The sequence below is a fragment of the Amphiura filiformis genome, chromosome 15, assembly GCF_039555335.1.
Source record: "Amphiura filiformis chromosome 15, Afil_fr2py, whole genome shotgun sequence".
Taxonomy (NCBI): Eukaryota; Metazoa; Echinodermata; class Ophiuroidea; order Amphilepidida; family Amphiuridae; genus Amphiura; species Amphiura filiformis.
The window spans coordinates 60,929,340-60,948,300 of record NC_092642.1 but is presented as its reverse complement, the minus strand read 5'-3'; the positions used below and the strand labels follow the sequence as shown (position 1 = coordinate 60,948,300).

The 18,961-nt window shown below is 37.7% G+C and overlaps 1 protein-coding gene across 2 annotated transcripts in view; it reads right to left on the bottom strand.

Annotated features, from left to right (window-relative positions):
- LOC140171914 (nonsense-mediated mRNA decay factor SMG5-like) overlaps nt 1–18,961 on the bottom strand; it is a 190,696-nt gene that overhangs the window by 111,928 nt on the left and 59,807 nt on the right. The window lies entirely within an intron of this gene.

Sequence of the window (18,961 nt, the reverse complement as noted above, 5' to 3'; positions counted from 1 at the left end):
ACTCCCTCTTATATTTAATAATTATTTTTCCAAACGCTCTGATGTACATAACTACAAGACAAGACATGTAAACGACTTAAATTTGACTAAAAACAAAAAGTTTTTTCTGATCACATAATCCATTTAAAGGCCCCATCCTTTGAATTCACTAGGTATTTTTGTGAAAAACTCCAGATCTATTAAACATTTCCGTTATCAATTAAAAGAAATGTTAATCTCAAAATATACTTAATATATTATCTTTGAGCACCGTCCTTGTCTTGTCTTTTGGTTAGTGATTCCTTTTTATGTGATGTTTGATTGATTTTTTTGTATAAATGTTATTTGTAACTTTATAATTTCTAGGGGGAGGCGATATATCTGGCCTTATTGGCCTTCTAGCCTCTTCCTCCATAATGTGTTGTTTTCTGTAAATTTTTAATTTGATTGTTTTTGTGAATGTCAGTTTTTTATGGAAATAAAATGAATGAATGAATGAATGAATGAATAAGCTGGGCGGTGGCGGGCGGACCCGCCTGGCACTCTTAATGAACAATCAGTATATCGAGAGTAAGAGAGAGGGCCCATAGGGAGGGATGAAATACCATAGGAAATATCAAAGAGCCATGGGCCATCATCATACCATGAAGGGCCCTGACTCTCCTTTCTTGTGCAAGAGGAGAATCAAGGCTGAACCACAGACCCTAGAAAGTATATGACTGAACTGATGAAGGAGCAGAAGACTAAACAGCCCCCAGGGGGGTACTCAGTACAAATGACCATACGGGGACGTGCCGCAAACATGGGTAGCATTTTCGGCCTTTTGGTATATCAATGACCCCTTTTTCTAAGCCAATTTTGGTATATGGATGGGTTCTTTTTTCGAAATTTCCCCAACATTTTTGGCCGAAATTTTTGACTTTTGGTATATCGATGGGTCCAAATTTCTTGAAAAATTGGTATATTTATGGGTCCACTTTAAAATTCTCAGCGGCACACCCCTACCAAAACCAAACTTAAGTACCCCCCCAGGAAACAGCCCAATGGAAATATCTACAATGTATGCCCTGCTACACAGGCATAAACATAGGGCATAGATAATTGGACCAAAAAGTGCACAAACACACTTACCAATAAGAAACATAATTTGCAACTGGGAAAAAGTGCAATCACAGGTATAATGCGGCAAACTCAAGATTTTAAACTGCAATGACTGACAGGAGCCGAGCACTGTGTTACTTGTAGATAAAGCTTTCCTGGATATGTTGAACATTTTCATGAACTCCCGAGTTACTGTTAAACCTCCCAGCTATCCGTTACTGATACATAATCTTCTTGAGCTGCCGAGGGATATCTCGCTCCCTGGGGGAGGGGAGGGATGCGGTATCCCCATGGGAGGAGAAAAGAGGAAAGTATGATTTGTGGTGCGGAGTGGTGATTGGGATGTTGTATTATTGGTACATGAGGAAATTGATCCTTAGACATTATAAGGAAAGGATTGAGAAATTATAGATATGTCTGTAGATTTCTTGCCTATAATGGTTCAAAATAAATGTGGCATGTGTTTATCTCAAAATTATGGTGCCTAGTGTTTTTCTATGAAGCAGAGGGAACGGAAAAGAAGTGAAGAGAAGCAATGAGAAAGAAAGAAATTTAAGCAAGCAAGCAATCAAGCAAGCAAGCAAGCAAGCAAGCAAGCAAGCAAGCAAGCAAGCAAGCAAGCAAGCAAGCAAACAAGCAAGCAAGCAAGGAAGCAAGCAAGAAAGAAAAAGAAAAAGAAAGAAAGAAAGAAAGAAAGGAAGATGAAAGCAAAAGAAAGAAAGCAAGAAAGAAAGAAAGAAAGATGAAAGCAAAAGAAAGACCAAACAAACAAATGAACAAACGAAACAAAGAAAGGAAGAAAGAAAGAAAGAAAGCAAAAGAAAGAAAGAAAGCAAAAGAAAGAAAGACCGAACGAATAAATGAATGAACGAAACAAAAGCAAGAAAGAAAGAAAACAAGCAAGCAAGCAAGCAAGCAAGCAAGCAAGCAAGCAAAGGAAAAAAAGAATGAACAAACAAACAAAAGAAAGAAAGAAAACTCGAATGGAAAGTTTCCATCCAAGTTTGCACTAAGAATCTGTTACAACCATCTTTTGAAAATGTGGTTTTAAAAGTAGCTGTTGCACAGGTATATGGCAAATATCATCACTGGGGCATCACTCGTGGAACGGCATCATCTCCATAAAACCTAAGGATATACAGGTTTTTAACCAATTTGACATTTTTTCAGGCGTTGACAAATATTTTGGTGATGACAAGGTAGAGGAGATGATACATATATGTTGTCACATCTAGGGGCTAGGAAGAAGGTAATTTTTGGCAACTCATTTTGAAACGTTACCCCTTCCTCCAGGATAGACAAGACAATTAGGCATGCCTTGATAAGAATAATTTTTGGTGGTGTTGACAATAAATTTCTCTTTAACTTTGGTACTTTAGTAAAGACATATTACCAGGAAAGGCAGAAGGCGATTCTCAATGAGTGTGTTTCTACTGAGTAAGCGGTTGCCGGTGAATTTCGAGTTAATGCAGGGTGATGCGAGGAATACGCGGTAACGGCTCCAGTAGCAACAGATCGGGTGAAGGTGAGTGCGGGTGATGCAAGTGAACCTCACCAGGGTTCTGCAAGGAATACGCGGTAACGGCTCCGGTAGAAACAGATCGGGTTTAGGTGAGTGCGGGTGATGCAAGTGAACCTCACCATCAGCCGTCAACCACCTTTTGAGGTGGTTAATAGTGGTGAATACACAGTAACATTCTCAGTAGAAACAGAGAGTAGAAACAGTTGCGGTGAAGATTTGGTGGGTGACACAGAAAGTTGGCCTACTACAATACAGCAAGGTCATAAAACTATTTTCTGGACTTTCGACATCCCCACTTACATAATACATGAGTAGTGAATAGGCAGCTTGCATTTACAGCCCAGTGGCAATGACCTGATGAAGGTGAGAGGATTAAAATGTGGGAGAAGGGGAATTCACGGCAATGCGAGGTGCTCAGTATAAACACGCTAATTGGCTGCACTAGCATTGTGCCATTCCAGTTGAAACCCTGATACACCCCCTATGGAAGCCATAACCTTAATCTGACACACATACAGGTAGTATGAATTCTTGGATGGATGACTCCATCTGAAATCTACACCCCCTGTGTGGGAGATGTAGGTCATATTTCCATAGGGGGTGTATGGATTTGAACTGGAATAGCCTAATTTTTGTAGGCAAAGAACTGTAGATTAAATAAGACTTCCACTCTCCACAAGGTACATTTATCATTAAGTAACTGAACCATGAGAGTACTCTGTTTTTTGGAGGAGACAATTAAGTTTTCAATCCTATGCACAGAGAGCCATACCTGTACAGTCAAATTTCAAAAAAGGTAAGGTGTTAAATCCCTGGCTGTCCTAATCTCCAGAAAAAAGGTAGATACAAGACCTATAAAATATTTGATCTTATTTTGCAATTTTTCTCCACCTAAGTTTCCCCAATTGACCTTTTCGATCAATGCCATAAATCTTTGTGAGCTCACCTGACATGTCGTCATTTGACGTCACGCCACCTTGCAATGCGCAGTAGCGATGTTTGCTAAACGATATGCAAATCGGCCTGACGCATACAGACGTCAAATGGCAACATCTCAGGTGTACTCGCAAAGGCTTATGGGATTTACCGAAAAGGTCAATCCTCTTCTAGAAAGTCTCAATGGGCTATTCCAGTTGAAATTCATACACCACCAATGGAAGACATGACTTTTATCTCCCAAACAGGGGGTGTAGATTTAAAATGGAGTCACCCATTCAGGTAACTCCCTTTGAAATTTACACTCCCTGTGTGGAAGAATTTTTGTCATGTCCTCCATCTAGGGGTGCGTAGATTTCTTCTGGAATAGCCCATTTTGTATTTATTAGATTACTTTGATCTGAATTTTAGGGTGCTCTTGTTGGTATGACTATCCCTTTAAGAGTCAATTTGAACAAGTATTGACTATCCCTTTAAGAGTCAATTTGAACAAAGTAAGTCAAAACCAAGTCCATTATTTTAAACCAACAACTAATACTTTGTCACAAATAGCTCACAGTAGTTTGCTGGGCCAAATATAGCAATACTAATTTGTACGGTCTGTCTACTGCTGCGGACAAAAACAAGGTTAAGAGTCCACTACAACCATTATCGCCTCATCTTTTCAAAATTCAATTAAAGTGAAATTATATATTCAAATTCCTCTTTCAACTTTGCCAATTATAGCATGTGGCTACCACCCTATGTAAATGAACCCAAATTAGATTAGCGAATCAGGAACTGCGGTATTAATACGGGGTTCCACCGCACGTGGGGTAAACTCCCCGAGTAAGAGAACCGCAATGGGCTATTCCAGTTGAAATCCACACTACCCCTGTGGAAGATTTTGGAAATATCTTCCACAGGGGGAGTATGTTTTTCAAATGTAATAAGTCAGGGTTAATCAATTTGCAACCCATACTCCCCCTGTATAATGGCTTTACCTATAGCTTCCACAACTGGAGTGAGTATTTCAAATGGAAGTTACCCAACCATCTATTCTGTTTGAAACTCATACTCCCCCTGTGGAAGATATTTCCCAAATCTTCCACAAGGGTAGTGTGGATTTTAAATGGAATAGCCCAATAGTTGTCATGTCTCATTAGTCTTTCAATTAGCCCATGGTTTACCATGCCCTTCCGCTGTGTTCCAACTCCCCAGACAGCTCATGCGCAACCCAACAAATTTGCTGATAAGTATGCTGGCTGATAACTGATATATAATGCATTCCAGGCTACGGGTTGTGTTTAAGTGGTTACATGGACGCAAATTTCCTTTTTAGCATTCTTGATCAAAGTAGTGAAGTTTCACCCTTATGCACATTACAGGCTGGGTAAAGCTCACATGCATGTATATACATAATTTTCTACTCTAACCTCACATCACATACACAAGCAACTGAGGACTGAAATTTTACATTGAAACCGTGGACTTCTGTGCGTATATGTTTATTTCCTTCTATCAGCACTCTCTGGAACAGGCCTTTTTGCTTGTAACCTAGTATGTTCACTGTGTAGTGTATCCACACTTTAGGAGCTCAAATTTCTACATGCAAAGTCCACGGCTGTGGATGGAAATAGATGCACATCCACACCACCAACACACGCACACACCCCCACACATGTATGTTCACAACACAATAGGCATATTCGATATACCGAATTTCGCGGTTTATATCGGTTTGAAATCAATACCGAAACCGATACCGACCGTTTTTCAAAAACCGAAAAATCGAAAAAAAAAAAAAAAAAAAAAAATCGATTTTTTTAATTTTTTATTTATTTATTTATTTTTTAAATGTTTTTCCTAACCTTATAACCCTCTAACCCACCCCAACCTTACGACTACCCCTTCTGCCAAACCTTACTATAACTATACAAACCCATCCAAGCCCAACTAACCTAACACCCTTGCCCGAATCGGGAATTAGGGATGAAATTTATTTCACCTAAAAATCGGACCTATATATATTTTTTTTTTCAAATTTTATTTTGTTTAAATGTTTTTCCTTACCTTATAACCCTCTAACCCACCCCAACCTTACGACTACCCCTTCTACCAAACCTTACTATAACTATACAAACCCACCCAAACCCAACTAACCTTTAACCTAACCCAAAACCCTTGCCCTTGCCCCCTTATTAGGGGAGAAATTGATTTCACCTTGAAAATCGGACAGGTATTTAATTTTTATGTTTTAAATGCATGAATGTGTTAATAACGTTTTAATTACTTTATTTTGCCTCATTTCATCGATTTGCTATTTTTATTGCTAAATTATAAAAGAGAAACCTTTAAAAGAATTTTTGAAATTTCAAAAAAAAAATCTAAAATTCTGAAAATACAAAAAAAATACATTCAAGTGCACAAGTTGTTTTCTTCTGGGTAAGAATTTTTATCTTACATGCACCAGTTTCTTTCTTGCAGGTTAGAAATTTGATAAATAGGTCATCATATACAAAATTCATGCATGGGCCTATTTATCAAATTTCTAACCTGCAAGAAAGAAACTGGTGCATGTAAGATAAAAATTTTACCTAGAAGAAAACAACTTGTGCACTCAAATGTATTTTCTTTGTATTTTCAGAATTTTAGATTTTTTTTTAAATTTCCAAAATTATGTGAAATGTTTCTCCTTTTATAATTAGCCATAAAAATAGCCATTTTGATGAGATGAGGCTAAACAAGGTAATTGAAATATTATTGACATATATTTATGCATTTAATAACACTAAACATGTCTAGGTCCGATTTTAGGTGAAATCAATTTACCTCTAATTCCCTCTTTGGTGTTGGGGCTAGGGTGTTAGGTTAGTTGGGCTTGGGTGAGTTTGCATAGTTATAGTAAGGCCTGGGAAAAAGGGTTATAGTTTGTTTAATAAGGTCAGAAAAACATTAAAACAAAGTAACATTTGAAATTTGAAAAAGAATATTTTTATATGTTTATAGGTCCGATTTTTAGGTGAAATTTAAATTCCCCCCACTTCCCCTTTGGGGTTGTGACATGGGTGTTAGGTTAGTTGGGCTTGGGTGGGTTTGTATATTATGTAGTACGGTTTGGGGGAGGGTTAAGAGTTTGTTTATGGGTAGGAAAAGCATTAAAAAACTTGTGAAATTTTTTTTTTTTTTTAAATCGATTTTTTTTTTTTTTTTTTTTTTTCAAAACCGATTTTTCGGTTTATATCGGTTTTACACAGACGGTTTATCGGTTTTCGGTTTTTACAATACCGATTATGCCTACAACACAATAGGTTATTAGGTCGAGGTTACTCAGTACAAATGACCATGGGGGATGTGCCGGAAACATGGATCTCATTTTCAGCCTTTGCTATCAATGACTCCTGTTTGTATAGACGAATCCAACGAGCCAAGTGATGGTCAGAATTCAGTCGGCCATTACTGGGTCCCGTCTGCACCAAACTGGTGTTGTTACTGCCCAATTGAGTGGATTGAATCTGCTTAAAAATCGATGTTGAATTGTATTGTGTTGTAAACTTTCATCATTCTTTTGTCTATGTGTAACATGCAGTTTAATATCCCCGCCAAGGCCACATCATTCACATTTTAGGTGAGATATACATAAGGGGGGACCCAGCTATGGCTGCCATTGAGGTGTAGGAATGTGTGAAATTGGATTCGTCTATATGGCGGGTTGTTTTTCCAAATTTGCCATTTTTTCCCAAATGTAGCCAAAATGTTTTAAATTTGCTGAAAATTTTGGTAATTTGACTCATAGACCGATGGGTTCAAATTTCTTGACAAATTGTTATATGGATAGGTCCACTTTCAAATTTTCATACCCCTTCCCAAACCAAATTTAAGCACCACCCCCCCCCCCAGGAAAGCTCCCTGTACCACTTGACTAATTTTGTTTTCAACACACCAATTTCCTCTATAAATCATATTAATATGAAGATAATTGTAGCACAACAGATTATGCTATTCACACAATGACAAATCATATCAACAGACTGCCAGCATTTAACGATCAGGAAACTAAAGCAATATGAATTGCTGCGGTGCCAAATTCAGAAACCTTGATGTTCCTGTGCACCTTATGCTAATATATCAAGTTTATCTCATCTAACCAGAAGGACCAACCAAGTATTGCCTACAAAAAATAATAGGTTACCAACTGACTGGTCTATTTCAGTTGAAATCCATGTATCCCTATGAAAGATGTGACCTTCATCTTTTACACAGGGGGTGTAGATTTCAAATGGATTCATCTAGAAACTCCATTTGAAATTCATACTCCCTGTGTGTAAGATTAAGGTCATGTCTTCCATAAAGGTTGTATCATGGATTTCAACTGGAATAGCTTATTATGGACTACCAATCTTGATTAGAAATAAACCAAATTACTCATCTGATCACAGAGATTAAATAACATGTGTAGTTGTTGCTACATGTAACTAAAATCTATCGTTACTGAAATAAACAATAAAAACTTCATTTGAACCAAAGGGACAAGGACCAGTGGGACATGGACCAGTGGGACATGGACCAAATGGGACATGGACTAATTTGTACCAATTTTTGTGTAAAATAGGGGTAACAAATACTGAAAATGTTCTTGAAACCGTGCAAAATAGGGGGTATTTTTGACTTTGGAAACGACAGTGTGTTACGCTTTTGAATAGGCAGTGACAACACCGGGACCTGGACCAACTGGGATTGGACTAAGTGGGATTGGACCAAAAGGGATTGGACCAATTGAGAATTAGACTAAGTGGGATTGGACTAAGTGAGACTAGACTATTAAACTAGGAACTAGACCAAGTGGCATTGGTCCAAGTGGGAATCAATAAACACAAAAAATGAATTGTTTCCCACAAAGTTTCCCATGCAATTCCCAATGACATTGGTTTTCTTTGCAACTAATTTCAACCCGATTTATCAATTTTTGCAGATATTTTTTAGCGCTTTTCATTCATAGACCTCTACAAAAAAGAAAGTATTCACACATTTTTATTTCGTGATAACTGTGTTGAATGCAAAAGGCGCACAAATTAATATTCTGCAGAAATTCAGAGCTAGAGGACATAACATAATTGAAAATAGAATAAAACTTCTAATTTCTTACCGTGCTAAATTAGTTTCATAAACAGATGACCCCGTCCTGGTTTACGCATCATTAGTGACCTATATATTATGCCTTATTCTGTCATTTATTTGTCATAATGGCTTACAACCAAACAAGACATGGACCAACTGGGACATGAACCCAGTGGGGCATGGACCAAATGGCACCAAATGGGATATGGATAGAATGGAATTAGACCAAGTGGGATTGGACTAAATGGGATTGGACCAAGTGAGATTTAGACCAAGTGGAATTGGACCAAGTGGGATTGGATTAAGTGGGATCGGACCAAAAGGATTGGACCAAAGGAATTGGACCAAGTGAGAATTGGACTAAGCGAGACTGGATTAACTGTTCACTAGATCAAGTGGCATTGGACCAAGTGGGAATCAATAAACCCACAAAATGCATTTTCAAACGATTGATCACCTTTTTCGGACATTTTTAGTGCTTATTATTTAAAGACCTCTGCAAGAAAATATTCACACGTTTTTAATTCGCGATAACTGTGTTGAATGCAAAAGGCGCACAAATAAATATTCCGCAGAAATTGAACTTTTACAGTATAATTATCTTTTCCAAGAAGTTGCAATTCAGAGCTAGAAGACATATCATAATTGAAAATAGAATCAAACTTCTAATTTCTTGCCGTGCTAAATTAGTTTCATAAACAGATGACCCCGTCCTGGTTTACGCATCATTAGCGACCTATATATCTTGCCTTATTTGGTCATAATTGCTTACAATAGTCTACAAATGAAGGGGAAAAAAGTTGAAATAATCTAATCAGAAATAAATTTATCCCATTCAATACTAATGCCTACAACAAGTGAAAGTAATAAAATTTAATTTAAAAAAGAAGAAAAAAAAATAGAGACCCCCAAAAAAATCCGACAACAATTTCAAATGATTACATTTCTGATCTATATATATTTTGATAAGATAAACACAAACATACACTCATGCTCCAGCAATTTTAAAACAAAAAATAAACATTTATGGGGAAAAAGTTAGATTTTGGTGATTTTCAAACTATAAAGCCTAGCTGCGATGCGTGCAAAACATGATACCCCGCACACCTGTTTAAGTTTATAAGCTTTCCGCTATAAACGCTTGCAATGTTTCCTCCGTGCACGATGCTGGCTATTCGTACCATATTGGGTTAAATTGAAACACATTGTTCCCTTTTAATTACATTTCCTATCTTCGACGTATTAGGGATTCGGGAAGAGCTTGTTCTGCAGTACATATTTCCCAACCTGTATTGTGTTACAAATTAGCTTAAATTGTTTGCAAATGCTGCTAAGTACTGAGTTAAGGTGGCACTGATTATGTCTTTTAACTTATTTGCATTTGTCTGCCAGAGTAGTTCTTCTGCGATGAACCAAATCAAATTAATCAGTGACAAGGTTATCTCTGACAGGTGCCAACTGATGTTTTAATGTTATTACATCAATTAACACCTGTCAAATTCAGAGATAACATTGGCGCTGATTAATTTGATAACCAGGCAGGTTTGGTTCACTCCAGAAGAACTGCTCTGGCAGGGCTACCTCTTTAAGGCCAGAATATAGTATTATGCGTATATTTTGCTTTTGCGATAAACGTGTGAATTGGGTGTTACCTGAATGGGTGCCTTCATTGAAATATACACCCCGTGTGGGAGATTAAGGTCGCCGCTCCATAGGGGTGTAGGGATGTCATCTGGAATAGCCCAATTTGCCGCAGCATGTTCCACTGCAGCAAAAAGCAGTTTAGCACAAAACCTGTGGCATACTTCTTGCTATATATGTTTCTCACAATCAATTAAGACATCCAACTTGTATCTCTTGTTCGGATCATATGTGATGTGATCAAGTTTTCAATTTTATTACATAATCCACTCTCAGAGCTTTACTTTGCTGAAATTCCCATCATAATTTGATTTACGCTTCCAGAGATATGACCATTTTAGTGTTGCTCAGAACAATAGAAATACCAAGAAAGTTGAATACTATTATTGGCTTTATCTCAAAATCAATATTCCCGACGTCCGACTCATTTTGCTTGATTGCATCACATATAATGTATATATTTGGGTATACCGATCATCCATCTGATGATCGGTATACCCAATGATCGTAAGTGAGGGTATGCCGTGAAACTAGTAGTAACGGTTTCCTTTTCCAGAGGTCTATACTTTGAATTTGTATATTTTGAGTATGCGAGTTATCCAAATCTTGAATTTTTAAAACAAGCCTGAAAACATGTACAATAAAACAAAATAAAAACAAAAATAAAAACACTGATTTTTGTCCAAATTTGAAATCAATAAACCACAAGATGGACTAACATCCAAGTGTCATTTCAAAACAGAGGTGCTTTCACAATCAAAATCAAATCCTGAAATACTTTTCAAGTACTGCAAAAAAGAAAACTGTAAAAAAAGGGAACCTTGGATCAGTCAGTGCTACATTAAAAGGTATAAATAAAGTTTACTCTATAGTGTGATTAGGGTGTGATTAGGTTAACAAGCTTGTTGCTATCAAAATTTCATCTATTTTGACTCTTGTCAATAACTGTGACTAACTTATGATAAACCAGAAACCAGCAATGAAATCTGAAAGGTTGTACTTTCTTTTCTGATAAAGTGCAACCTTTTCAGGCAATAAGGTAGGCAAAAGGGAGGGGGGGGGGGGGGTGGCAAAGGGCAGCTGCACCCCCCTGTGAGAAGTCTCTCCACCCTCTTTTGACTTGCATTGGCAGTTAGAACTAACTAACGGATTATAGGATTTAAAATTAGTGGTGAATATTTCTGGAGTCAGGGGCAGTTTCATTTCATAATTGACACTCTCCCTCTCCTCCGTATGTAATGAAACCTGAAATGGGTCAATATAACATCAAATGTTTTCATTATAAGAGCATAAATAGCAGAAAGTTGAACCCCACCTTCACTAACGAAACTAGTATGACAGGGCTGTCAACTTTTTGGAATTGTTTGGTGTGCGATATTGTCTAAAATTATTACCGTATTGTTTGTAATAAACGCCCCGGGGGCGTTGCATTTTTCCAAAAGGGGGGCGTTTATTGAAGGTGAATTGTCAGTAAAAAAAACTTTAAAATCTGGTTAAATTTCCCGATGGTGCTCCTGCAAAAAGGAGGGATTTACGGCTATGCGAATAATAGTATTATGGCGACGCCCATGGAAAACATCATTTTCGTGGTAAATGCATCAAAATTACACCCGTAAGTGCATCATCAAGCAACAATCTGGTGAAATTCTACCATAATAAGGCAATGGAATGGATGGAAGTGTGATTTATTATAGGGTTTGTCCATGCAATTTAACGATCGTCACTGACAAGATTAACATGACTGATGAAAGTTTTTAAGCTTACTCACACAATATAGCATGGAAATGTTTGCATTTTTGTCAATTTTTCACAGATAAAATTGAGGGGGGCGTATATTAGAGGGGGAGCGTTTATTACAAACAATACGGTAAGTTGATTAAAAAATATGCAGCGATGAAAGTTCACTTTTGACAAAAAACCTGAATAAGGCTGAAAAACAGCATAAAAATGACCAAAATGGTCCTAAAAATGGGCTAAAAATAAAAGAAATTGCGTAAATCTGCACTTTAAAAAAGCCTGAATTCAGGCAAAAGCCTGAAGACTTACATCCTTGAATATATATTCGACCCATCAGCACCACCTGTCATGCTTGCGTGATGCGAGGGGGAGGTGTCTGGGGGAATAAGCCCCTCTCAGCCGTGGAAAAATATCCAGAATGAAAGTTCAAATGAAGCCATTTGGTGCATTATTTTACTACTTTGGCAGCTCTTGGTGTGAGATTTACTACCTTGGCATGAGATTTTTACTACCTTGCTGTAAAAGCGCGAGAAAATGCCCGAATGTGCGAGTCTCGCGTTAGAGTTGACAGCGGTGTTTTATAGGACTTCGTCATGCAGTGTTTTGGTTTATTCCCTAGAATTAGAGCTGTTATTGGACACATCTAACACTAAACCCCATGACATTATTATTCCATTTAAAATCCACACTACCCCTGTGGAAGATTTTGGAAATATCTGCCACAGGGGAGTATGTTTTTCAAATGTAATTGGTCAGGGTTAATCATTTTGAAACCCATACTCCCCTGTATTATGGCTTTACCCATATCTTCCACAATTGGAGTGAGTATTTTGAATGGAAGTTACCCTATTTGTCTATTCTAATCAAAACTCTTACCCCCTCTGTGGAAGACTTCAGCTAAATCTTCCACAGGGGTAGTGTGGATTTTAAATGGAATAGCACATTCTATACTTCTACAGCGAAAATAAGGGGGGAAAACTCTGATCAGAATCTTAACATTCATACCCTATATAAACTGAGCTCAAAACGAAACTTACAATTTTTCACAAGGTCATATCTTGAAATCCTGTCTATCAAATTCTACCAAAATTACACACAGGTTTACTTCAATACTCTACTCTTAACACATGTCAGTAATCAAGCAGTTATCCAACTGACACAACAGCAAAATGCACGACATGGAACAGCTTCCTGGAACACATTCACAGCCCAGCCCTGTTTCATGAACTTGAAAAAGTGTATGAAAAGCAGAAAGCAGCACCGTTTTATCATCTGTGCAAGGATCTTGTGTGCATTCTCACAGATTTTTTGTGCTGGGTGCCAAATGTTGGGCTGTGAAAGTGGATGAAGTCAAGCAGTCCCATGACACTTACAGTGCATTTTGCTGTTGTGTCAGTTGGACAACTGCTTGGTTACTGACATGTGTTTTGAGTAGAGTATTAAAGTAATCCTGTGTAATTTTGGTTCATTTTGATTGACAGTATTTTAAGATATGACCTTGTGATTCACGCGTTGTAAAAAATTATAAGTTTCTTTTTGAGCTCAGTTTGCAAAACATGACTTCATCACATAGTTTCAGTGTATCAATTAAACTTTCCACACTCTTGTGTTTTTATCGTAAACCAGCCAGTAAATTTTATATGTCCACATGACTACATGACTCCATAATCAAGTTAGGTTTTAATGATTCAAAACTAGTTTATCATGGGTTGATCTTGGGTCACTTCAGCACATTAAAAATTAGTCATCGAAATTGAGGCCAATGTTAACACACTGCAGTGTGTTACTATGAGCCTTTTAGTGTTATACTTGCTTGGCAAAACTTTTACAATGCCTTATGCCACTAGCTTGCAATTTGCTGGTATTTCAGCATTTACATCTGCATTTTTTGTCCGGATCTTGAAAAATTGTTTAGTTACCGGGAAGATAAGTTAAATTTCCTGCAATAGAATTTCCCTCCAAATGTCAAAATTTCCCTCCAAAACTCCAAAGTTTCCCTCCAAATCCAAAAAAGAGCTTTGTGAATTCCCAAGCATGGCTGCTGCACATACAATCTCTAAAAGCCGGCCACAGATCATAACCAGAAATATCATTTACAAATGCTTCACAATAAAGTTCCTACAATCCCTATGCTGGACAGCACATTCTTAAAAACATGTAAGAAACTTCCTGCATGTGTGTCTGAGTTTCTCAGTAAACCCACAGACCAGGGTCTTAGCTAGCCACCCGTCTGGCCGTCATTTTAGACGGCCAGTTTGCTCCTGTGACGGGCAAAATTAATGCCTTTGACAGATGCTATATTATAAATTGTATGTTTTGAGAAGCTAATTGCCCTTTTTAGTAGACCCAATTTGTAGAACAAGGCCATATCAGCACATATTTGAACTCTTTGAACCCCCAATGAGCTATAGATGTCTGATAAATGTTTTAAAGGTCAAATTAGGACAGGCAATTTTATTCAAATGACGGGCAACCCTCAATTTCTAGCTAAGACCCTGCCACAGACTACACACAGGGTTGCCAAAAGATTTCAGCCCAAATCGCAGGTCAAATAATCAAAAAGTCTCTTTACCATTGGTTTCTATGGAGCAGGAAACTATCGGAAGTCACGGGAGCCACTGTTGAAAAGTTTTTTCTTAACCATTGAAAAATTTTTTTCTTAATCATTGGTTTCTATGGGACAGGAGATTGTCAAAAGTCGCAGGAAAAATCTTAAAAAGTCGCCCAATTGGGCTACCAAATCGCAGGTTTGGCAACCCTGACTACACACTTTGGACCAATTCCTTCTCCATATTATTGGAGATTATGAATGTGTTTAAAACATTTTCAACTAGTTACAAGGAGGGCTATATCATGTATTGAGCCAATCATAGACATGGTCAGTAGACTAAAGGACATTAGACTTAAAAGAGATCTAAAAGCTCTACTTTGATTGGTTACTCAGATGATTAAAACATGTAACTAACCAATCAGGAGCTCTGTAAAATATGGGTTAGGACCAATCTACAGACAAAGACCACCCCTTGTATCAACTCCACTTCATCCATTACAAATCAGCAAAAAATACATGCCCCATAATTGAATTCCACTGATTAGCTAACACTGACACGTACCTCTCCCATAAACCACTGGGTGGATATAACTTTAGCCATCCAACATCCCCTATTTACGGTGCGGTTTTAACAAATTATAGGAAAAATAAATTATATGCATCATCCCCCATCCTAATACATGTTAATTACATCTTTCAAGCATATCAATACTAACACTAAGAAAACATTGGTTTGTGCTCAGACGATTACTCCTGTGTCTAATTGAATTACCATTATGGATTTCGGGTAGGAAGCCCGAGAAGCTATCTTACACTTCCCACAATGCATTTCTTCTATTTCAATGTACTGATTTGCTATCTAGTGCAACATGGGTCGATAGCGACGAAAAGTACCTCAATGAACAGAGCACATCCAGATCTTGTACAAATGTTTATTTCTTAGCTATTAACCCATGCTTAGCCAGTCTATTCTCAACTTGAACCTGCTGTACAAAGTAATAGGAGTGTCACTTGCAGTAAATGAGGTGATACGTCATGTTGCAAAGGATTCTGGGAAGGACAAGATATCATCCCTGGTAGGAAGCGTTATTTGTAAGGTACCCTCTAGGGACGAGTACTTGACGAGTGCGAATAACTTTCCAGCATATTCCGTTTAATTTCAGAGAGCCTTGCACCGAGTGGAAAATTAAGTTAACGTTTTATTTGGCGGAAGTGGGCACACTTTCATGAGATATCGTTTTTGTGGATGCACTTTAACCGATCAAGTCAATTTTCGCGTCTAAAAATAGCAAACGGGGGTCTGTTACGGGTTATGCATGTATCAATGATGTGTATGGAAGAGATCGCGCCATAATCCCTGTTTGAATGTTTGCGATGCGTGATAGCAAATTGAATTAGCTCAGAACGGACATGAGCCCGGATTTGTGCATGAATTGCAAAGTGTCAAAAACAGCCCTATATTCACAAGTGTACTGTAAACATTGAGAAACTAACACCTCCGATTTTCGTCGCGTTATATCTTTATCGACACCCAGCCTGCGCTCAAATTACGCTCACAACAAATGCTATAAATACCGAGGAGTTGTATGATGCAGGTATCCTAGCGACGCAAAATAAAATGTGCAATTTGAAACGTTGATATGAAATAATAACATTGACACCACACACAAATAAAAGAAGTTGTAAAAATTGGGCCACACCTTTCATGAGGTATTTCCTGAGATAGTTGCAAACCTTCAGACTCATGCTTCCTTGTCAGTCTTTTATACAATGAAATATGGACGCCATCAGCACTTCATTTTACTTACTTACTTACGTGTCAGGGTATGGTTAGTGTTAAGTTTTTTTCTTCTTCAAAATACCATGGTTTCTTTTGGTCTTTTGATACTTTGATGTATACGTTTCCAATTTGAGAATACTTAGCAAAGTACATCTCCAACTATTTACCACAAAGTTTGAGAAAGGTTTTTGCATAGCCAGGACTTTGACGAAATTCTTTTGCTATTCACAATTCTCTTGTTATTCAAATAAAAAGTAAAATTCAGTCAAGGTGAAGTACTGTATTTATCTCTCTAATTAACGCCCACTGGGTGTTACATTTTCAAAAAACGGGTGTTAATTGGGTCTTTTTTACAATGATAATGTCCATTAAAAACATTGTTAGTCTGGCATAACACAGGCTCTGTGCTGTATTCTTATACCTATGACGATCCAAGATATTCTACCTCGCTACGCTCGGTACTCACTTCGCTCGCTATTCGAGACTACAGACTATCCACCAATACTCAAAGTCTCTGTGTTTTGTATGCTGTGAATTCATGAATATTCATGAGGACCGATCGTGCGTGTCTAACAAATCACACCAGCATTGCGTGCCTTGATGTATATGCGATAGAGCAGTGTGTCTTCGTGTTTACGTGAAAGACCATAAAATATGTGTTGTGTACTTAGCACAGTAGCAGTTTTGTCTGTCGCACTTCATGAAATGATCAGCCCTCATTATCGGGCGATGCTGAGACTGTATATGGTTAGTCTGTGACACTAGTATTGTCGATAATATGGAAGCACACGCCGATATCAGGCGAACAAATTGTGGGGGGCATGGATTAGTGGGGGCTCTAATTAGAATGAATACAGTAGTCATTTTGCCAGTAGAATAGGTTTCAATTTTGACAACTGTAAATGAAAACTAAACCTTACAGCTTTTCAAATCAAAAGTTTTAATTCAAGGAGAAAGGTGAACAATATCGAAAGTAGAATTGCTTGTCTATGACAGCAGTCCTACAGCCTACTAAACACAGAATAAATGTCACATATGCCCTTTATTTGAATAAACATGTACATGTATGAAGAAAACAGTTTGAGTTGAATTCAGTAGCAGGGTCAGGGTGTTTCAATCACAACTTGCATATTCTATCAAAATATTGCTCTTCCGTTTTGGATGTCGAAATTATATGTCTGTATATCCCTTTTACACTAGTCACAGAAGTGTGTGATGACAATGTATCATTCATATAAATCAGTTGTTCCTGAATATCAAAAAAGTGCAATGATTTATATTGCGCTATTCACTGGCGCAACACCTATTAGATGTTGATCCACAAGCCTCAGCACACTTTACAGGTTGTTGCTGATCACTACAGCCCCACAAGATTCCATAAAACATTTAACAACAAGAGCATCTAGTGTGATAGGTCCCTGGTTCAATCCCTACTGGGATAAAAATTCATATTCAATTACCCACTCTCTCCATTTACTGCATTTGAAATGTGGGGAAAATGCAGGTGATGACAAAGATCTCGCTGCCAGTTCCGATCAGGGTAACGCCTGGCTGTCTATACACCTCACAGTGGCCCCTGGGCATCATGGGATAGCAGTATTTCAACATTCAATGATTTACCCAGGTTCAATAAGATGCAAAAAAATACTTATAAAAAATACTAATAATAATTTCAAAGTAGCCCGATATAAAGTATCCTAACAGAACTGGCCTTCCGCTATCGGCAAGTTTTTATAGAAGCGAGATGCTAATCGCAATTTGCATCAAAAGGATATAGCCAATACTTCAAGCCGTTTACGTTGGTTTGTCTTGCTCCATTTCAAAATGCGATCAGCTTTATTGGCTAGTCTATTATCCCAATTACATTTCCTTCATCGTCTAATAGAGATAAATTATGGCGGGAAATCAGTGTGCCAGTAGCCATATTATAAACTCACATTGGAGGACCAAGTTCAATATTTCTATATATATAGGCCTATATCCAGGACTTTAAATATAGATGCTTAATGGCCAACATACGAAAAGTTAATGTTGTGTTTTTTAATCTTTTAAACACTCAATTTAAAAGTTTTCAAGCATGGCAATATACAACAATGGGCTATTGCTGTCAAAATCCTTACCCCCCCCCCTTTGGAAGTCATGTCCTTTAGTCTTCCATACAGGGAGTGTGTATTTCAAATAGAGTTTCCTAATTGTGACTCCACTTGAAATCTACACCCCATATGTGAGAGCTGAGAGAAAGGCCAAGTCTCCCATATAGGGTAGCATAGATGGCAAAGTTCTCTGTGGGTTTTAAAATCATGCCACACTTGCCATGGCCATGCCTGGAAAAATAATGTGGAATACTGGAACCTCCTTCTCAGGATATGTTGGCATTGGGCTATTCCATTTAAAATCCTCACAACCCCTGTGGAAGATTTTGCCACTGGGGGAATATGTTTTTCAAATGTAATTAGTCAGAGTTAATCATTTTGAAACACATACTCCCCCTGTATTGTGGCTTTACCTATATCTTCCACAACTGGAGTGAGTATTTCAAATGGAAGTTACCCAACGGTCTATTCTGTTTGAAACTCATACTCCCCCTGTGGAAGATATTTCCAAAATCTTCCACAGG